Source organism: Python bivittatus, unplaced genomic scaffold (assembly GCF_059951505.1).
Source record: "Python bivittatus isolate LINGU-HERP-01145 unplaced genomic scaffold, Pbiv_v1 ctg000070_np1212, whole genome shotgun sequence".
In the NCBI taxonomy this organism is placed as follows: Eukaryota; Metazoa; Chordata; class Lepidosauria; order Squamata; family Pythonidae; genus Python; species Python bivittatus.
Genome location: NW_028277034.1, coordinates 25,883,545 through 25,891,221, shown reverse-complemented (window position 1 = coordinate 25,891,221; position 7,677 = coordinate 25,883,545). Strand labels below are relative to the sequence as shown.

The 7,677-nt window shown below is 35.2% G+C and overlaps 1 pseudogene; it reads left to right on the top strand.

The window, feature by feature from the left end:
• Window positions 1–252: 252 nt before the first annotated feature.
• Window positions 253–1,097, top strand: LOC148216860 (uncharacterized; annotated as a pseudogene).
• Window positions 1,098–7,677: the final 6,580 nt, after the last annotated feature.

Genomic DNA, 7,677 nt, shown 5'->3' with positions numbered 1-7,677 from the left:
ATACTTTTTCTTACTTCTTTCTTTTTTTTCTTTCTTTGCTCTTTTTTACTCTTTATTAGTTTGTGTTAGTTTTTATATTCTTTGTAAAATCTTTAATGCAATTTATTTTTTAAAAATAAAATTATTAAAGACAAAATTAAATGGTGGAAACGCCATCAAAGCCATCAATACCTGGCCATACCTGTTACAGGATACATTGCTGGAATTATTAACTGGACACAAGCTGAACTGGACAGTTTGGACTGAAAAACAAGAAAATTCATGAGTATTCACTATACATTAAATCATCGCAGTGATATTAATAGATTATACCTGCCCCACAGAAATGGAGGCAGAGATTTACTTCAAGTCAAACAAACTATCAAAGAAGAAAAGCCTGCATTGGCTGTTTATGTAAAAGACAGTCAAGAACAAGCACTGATGCAAGTTAAAAATTGGAACTTACTGAACGTACTGGAAACAATACATGAATATCAAAATAATGTAATAAATATGCGAACAGAATACTGGCAAGGAAAGGCATTATATAGTCAGTTTCTACAAAAGATCAGGGGGAAAGTGAATAAAGATAAAGCCTGGAATTGGCTTACAACTGGAACATTAAAAAAAGAAACTGAAGGCTTGATTTGGCTACTCAAGAGCAAGCTATTTGAACTAATGCAATCAAGGTCAGAATTGAAAAATTATCAAATGATTCAAAGTGCAGACTGTGTAAAGTAGCAGAAGGAACAGTAGGTCATATACTCAGCTCATGCAAGAAGATCTCACAAACTGACTATAAACAATGACATAGCACAATCACCAAAATGATTCACTGGAACATCTGTAAAAATGATCATTTGCCAGCAATGAAAAATTGGTAGGAACATACAATTAAAAGAGTAGTCAAAAATGAGCAGGTTAAAATATTTTGGGATTTCTGGATACAAATTACTAAAGTCTTGGCCCATAGCACATCAAATTTAATTGTGGTTGAAAAGAAGAAAGTATGGATAATTGATGTGACAATGCCAGGAGATAGTAGAATAGAAGACAAAGAATTGGAGAAGATCACAAAGAATCAAGATCTGAAAATCAAAGTTGAAAGAATCAACTGATCCACTCTAGAAAGTTTCACAAGACTTGGATAATAGATACATAGATGCTTCGAAATCAGTTTACACAACTTAACCTCAACTCACAATATCTGGTTTAATTTATCATTAAATATTGGTGAACTTATAATTTACCCTTATCACCTCAAAATTGAAAAAAAAGAAATAAGTACTCTAAGACAATTCGAGGTTCTTCTCTCCACCATTGCCCAGTTTTATGCTACATACTTTTAGAAATCAGTGGAGCCAGTACCATAGAAGAAGGGGGGGTGGAATCATATGGAGGGATTTGGGGCCCAGGAGGCTGTACCCTTAGTGAAGGCCACCAGAGATTAGGATTCTACCCTTTGTTTCCAATATTGACATTGTCTTATCTAAAGGCATGCTAAGGGAATTACTTCATACCATTAGGTTACAAGAAGATAGGAAAATAACCTCTAGTAATGAAACTGTGAAAAAATGAAGTTTGACCTTAAGTCAAACCTCACCATCTCTTTATTTTTTTCGTGCAAGTTTATTGCTCCAATTTTTTTTCTATTTGTCTATAAAAATATGTGGAATGACTTTGCACTGGATTGCACTGGGAGATACTATGAAAATTATATCTAAAATGTGGATTTCATTACCTTTATATAGAGTTTTGCAGAAATTTTCATAGCAGCCATTAAACTGAGTGAGGTAGACTCCTGAATAGTCTCCTGTGACTTGTTCTCTGATGAAAATGTATATACTGCAAGGCTGATCCTGCATCCATAAACCATCATTCTTCTTTCTGGTACAGTGGAGAACATGATCTATGATTCATCAGAACAGTAGTATAATTGTAATCCAGGAAGGTACCCTCTTCCCCAGACAACATGAGGGTGGACAGTCATTTACCTCTAAGAACTCCAGCCAAGAAATAAACCTAAGTAATGTTTAATAGTAAATAATAATATTATTAATAAATAATAAGTAAAAATAAGTAAACAATGAAAAATCAAGATAAAAACTTCCATATTCTCTTTAATAATTGATGTGCATTTGCATGTTTGTCTATCTGTAGGAGAGTGACAATGAATTAAAATAAAGTGAAACATAATTCTCAGGTTCAGCCCAAGAACAACAGTGAGACAGTCCAGAATCAGTTCAGCTCCGTTATTAGCTTACACCTGATAGACAGAATCTCACCAGACTAATTCTAATCCCCAACAACAGCAACTATAACCATGATGCCCTTAGGGAGGGGTCAGTCTCTTTCTCTTAACTTTCCTACCCTCCGGCTGGGGGCTGAGGAGGTGCTTTCCCTGGAACCCCTCTCCTCCCTCCAGGCAACCTTCAAGCTCCATTCCAGAATCCTCCCCGCTCATGTCTTCCATCACAATAATTTTCTAAATATTAAAATCCCCTATGCAAGTACTACATTGCCTGGACTTGCATTTATACTTGTTCATAAATAACCTGATTATAGAATAGGACAGAAAACAATTATTTGACTTTTGGGTCTGATGGGCACAGGTTCTATAAACTAATTGGTTTTCTATGTTAGCCTCAATATTCTTCACAATTATGCATGCACACATAATATGCTTATAGGATGCCAAACCTTTGCAAGGTGAACTTTTGTCCTTTTTTAAAACTATAGTTCTGTATTTAAAAAAGGGGAAATTTATGTTTTCTATGCATAGAAATCACAGCCTAATAAATGTAAACACAGAATTGAGTTCATGATGAAGCTACTTCATTTAATTATATGTATAAGTAACCACCAGGAAGTTACTGTATCTACAGTATCTGTGCTGTTGTGAGTCACAGTTTGATTTCATTGGCTAAACAATTGAAAGATGTTGGCAGCCTGCTTTCTCACAAGTTGGTCTAAACATTTTGTTCAAACCTTGGGTTTGACAAGAGCTTGAGACTTATTCTTCTGTACTGGAACACTGTTAATCTTCCCTTTAGATTGTAAGCTGAGGACTACAGTTCTCTTATACCACTGATGAAGTCAGGCCTGGCTCAGAAATCCTGTGAAAATATTGAGGTTCCTTATGGTAGGCTTAACAGTGGATTTATATGCTGGGGTGAAATGTATATGCCATGGGGTTGCTAAATCAACAGAGGAGCCCTATGGAGCCCTAGTCCATTGCTTCAATACATAAAGACATCTTGTGAACTTTCTAGTTATTTTCCAGAAAGTAATCCTCATTAACAAAATAATAGAACACATCATTTTGAAAAGCACTAGCTGTGATAACAGTTGGAATACAAATAAATACAATTTGTTCCATTTTTGAAGTTGTTTATAAAATTAACTTCTTGGTTTGATTGTATTTTTGTTGTTTGTTTTGCCCTGAGATTGACCCTAAGAACTACCTTGCTGGCAAAAATTTCTCATCGACAGGGATTGTGCCATTGACTCAGTGGGCACTGGCAGTAAAAGATTTCCTGTGCAGTGATCAGAAGCTTTTGTTTATAAAACAGTAACTTGCAGAATTGCACTGCTGCTCATTGATCAATATGCATTGTCTATTTGCAATCAAAATCTCATTTCACTAATTCAGCCTCATCTGCAAAATACCCAGATGGAACAGGTAGCTTATTTTTGTAAAGATTTCTTGCCAAGATGCCAAGATCTATGATATATTTTAATTCCGTTCACAACTAATTTCAAGCAAGTAAGAGGTGCTTATCAATGAATTGACAAAGCCTTTCATTCTAGTGAGATATAATTTTTGTTCAGTGAACGTTAGAACTCAGAGATGTTATGAATGCTTTTCCCCATCTCCTTTAACTTTTTAAAATACAGACAGCAAGAATAAAGGGGGCTTTAAGATGTAATAGAGTGGTGCAAGATGGTAAAAAATCCTTTCTTACTAATTTCTTTAAAAAGCAGATCTTAAATTTAATGGTAAATCTTTCTAGTGGGTTTGTCATATGAAAACAGTATGAGCACAAAACATAATGTCTGTACTGAAAGGTTTCTTTGAAACATATTGTAGAGAAACCTAAGTGCAACAGACCTCAATGCAACAGACCAAATTCCATTGTAATTCATGGGCCTTACATAATCTCATCATACAAATGGTGTAATTTGCCTTATTTGCATCACTCAGATGACATATACCAATTTACCAAATTTGGGGGAATAATGGATTCCCTTTCACCAATGTCAGTTAAAAAGAGGTTTTACAGTGTAAGCTGTTTGTAATAATGCAGGACAAATGCAGGACTTCAACCTTATTTTTTGTGTTTCATATATATTTCCAGAATGACAAATTTTCAATCTCTTTTGACATTCTCTAATATTCCTCCCCACATAAAAACGATATGGAAGTTTTTGCTTAATGTTAATGTTTGCTTACCCTATATGAAACGGTATATATTTTCTCCTTAAAAACATTCAGAGTTACTATTTCCCTTATAAATTTAAATTGGTAAGAAATCTCTTTCTACATATATTTATGGCAGAATAAGAACTGGCATGCTAGTCTGATGATTAGATGAATTCAAAAAAGCTATTATATTTACATTTAATTCTAAAGCAGTATCAGAAATGGTAAGGTGAATCACGTGGCATAATACTTTATGCAAGCTAAGAACCCTAATCGAAAGTCCACCATGCAAGCCAATGTACTCTGGCCACTGCTCACCAACTAAAAGATATATGTAGTATACTGAGTCATAGGCAGGATGTTCTTTCTTTCTTGTCACAGTGATTAACATTGGAGTCCATTGGAACTGAGAGGCTAATACATTTAGATAGATAGATAGATAGATAGATAGATAGATAGATAGATAGATAGATAGATAGATAGATAGATAGATAGAAGTGTGCAAATGCACTTGCATGTTCTTGAATCTAGGAATTGCTTTAAGACATTTCTTCTTTAATCAAGAATTTAGATGGAGCAAAATCAGGACGAAGCAAACCCTATGAACAATGTACCAACGTAGTGATTCATACCTACTTAATACCACTCATAATATAAACTTACACTAATCTAGTCATATAATTCAGAGTTCATTCAATATGGTTTAAGCCTAAGTAAACAAATGCAGGACTTCAACCTTATTTTTTGTGTTTCCAGAATGACAAATTTTCAATCTCTTTTGACATTCTCTAATATTCCTCCTCACATAAAAACAATATGGAAGAACAAAAATTTAAAGGTACTATTGTAATGGTTGGTCGCACGGTCAGCCAGATGTTTAGACTGGATTTGGCATTTTTATCCAATCGAGTCCTTCCAAAGGACTTGGGGTAGGCAGATGTTGTTGTTTGGTGGTGGTGGTGTTGTTGTTGTTGCCACTACAGCAGCAGCAAAAAAATAGTATTCAAAGCTTGGAATATTGTTAATGATGACAAAAGTAGGGAACTACCCTTAATGCATTTACTTGACTCTTTTGAGGGTCCCAGAATATACCATATTTTTCCGACTATAAGACGATACTTTTTTCTGAAATCCTTACACTAAAAATTGAAGGGCATCTTATTCAAGGAAGTCAGCCGAGGAGAGAACCGCGCGGTTGCAAAACAGCCCATACTTTGTCTCTGCAAAGAGGCTTCCTCCTATTGCTAGCTTCCAATCACGAGTGAAATAGCTTGAGTCTGCAAACAGACTTCCTCCAATCACGAGCCTTATGTAGCTGACGTCAGCTGATGCTGAACAAACCAATTGGAGGAAGTCTGTTTGCAGAGACAAGCTATCGGCAGTTTCACTCGTGATTGAATGTAATCAGTTATGCAAAAGAGCATGGAAATAGAGCTGCAGAGAGACAGTTTGGACCTCCTCCCACCGAGTGTATCGGGTCAATGTTAACTAATTACTAAATAAAAATGTGTTCTGCACTATCTTTAAAATATTGGTTTCTTAATTTTGGGTAGGAAAAGTGGGGGTCGTCTTGTACATGGGGGCGTCTTATTGACGGAAAAATATGGTACTTTTCTTTCAAAACTGGTTTCTTCCTAAGAGAAGTGCTGAGAACAATGAGAAAGAACAAGAAGAGCTACCTTTGCTCTTCTTAGCAACATAAAAGTAATATACAGTGCTTCATTTCTGACTTCATCAGCAAGCTATCAAGCATTGCACTCAGCATCTGAAGATGCTGCTGTAGTTAAAAAGAAAAAAGAAAAGAAAAAGTATTAGAAGGTTGCATAAATGGAAGCTGTTCACTAAAAACAAGCCAGACTAGGTTTTGTTCCATTTATGTGACAGGGAAACAAATCAATGTTGCCAAATGGAAGAGGATAAAATCAATTGGAGGTGGGGAAAATGCATTTTCAAGACATTAAAACATTTAAGGGTAAAAATAATGTTTAAAATCTCTGAATAATTACCTGAATGTATTCTATTAAATCAAAGTTCAGGGCAGTTTTGGTTGGTAAGATATAAGCTATTGCCAGGCATTCAGATTTAAATTGCACTTTGATTTTGCAGTTTGCTCATGTAATGGATCTAAAACTTGAATTTTGCAAAGCATCATTTATGATTTACAGATACAGTATTTTGGGCTATAATCATCTTTAAAACTAAACATGAAGCTTTCAGTTCATCAATGGTCTTCCATCATCATTTCAGAATAAAGAAAAAAGGCTAGTAAACCGTTTTTTAGCAGAAAAGTCCTTGCTGATAATTCTGGAAGGGAGTTAAAGGTTGCAGGTGAATAAAATTGTTTACCTTTATTGATTTGCATTTTGAAGAGGCAGACTCCCAATTCTGACTTTGAATCATAAACAAAAATAATTTTTTCCCACAATTTCTTCTCTCTCTGGGCATCTTCTTTCTTGGTAAGAGAAAACAAACAACAAAACAACAGAACCACAGGCTAAGGGAAGCACAAGGCTGCTACGGGAAGTAGAAGCCCTGTGTCATATTTTCCCACAACTCTGTAGTAAATCTTACCCACTGTCCTATTATGGCACCAGCCTCTTCTATGAATATCAAGTACTTACTCAGTGTATACTTAGTAAAAAATAGATTTGAACTCTGATTCACTTAAGGTAGAATGATTTTATACAAATAAATAAGTATGTTTGACAAATAACAAACAACCATATATCTGTAGCTTTGTACATATGGCCAGGAATGCTATGAATTTTCAGTCATGAAGGCAAATCCTTTGTGTGTACATCTAAGACTGACTTACTCACCTTTATGTATTCTGTTGTACTGAATGTTAATTCTCAGAATTTCAAAGCAACATTGCCTTACATTGGGAATTCTAGGAACTATTGGCCAATATAGCAGATATGTACCAGGTTAAAGAAGGTTGATATAAAGCTTTAAGCACTCCTTTTATTAAAAATGTGCATGCTGTAGATTGTAGACAGACTCCCATTTCTCTTTGTTCATTCAGGGAATGTGTAGAGATCACTTCCCTGTCTAATAGTGATGGCCAATAATTTGGGACAGGACTGGAATGTGTGGTACTTTGCGTACAGTATGAAGTCCCTGTTTAGGCATGGAAGGGGAACTGACACAAGGCAGAAAAGGTTAAAGTGTTACATTACATTGCAAGATTCAGACAGGCAAGAAATGGAACACAAACGTTAGGAAAGGCATAAAAAGCTGTGGAACTGTAGATCTCACCAAGCATAAGCCTAGGG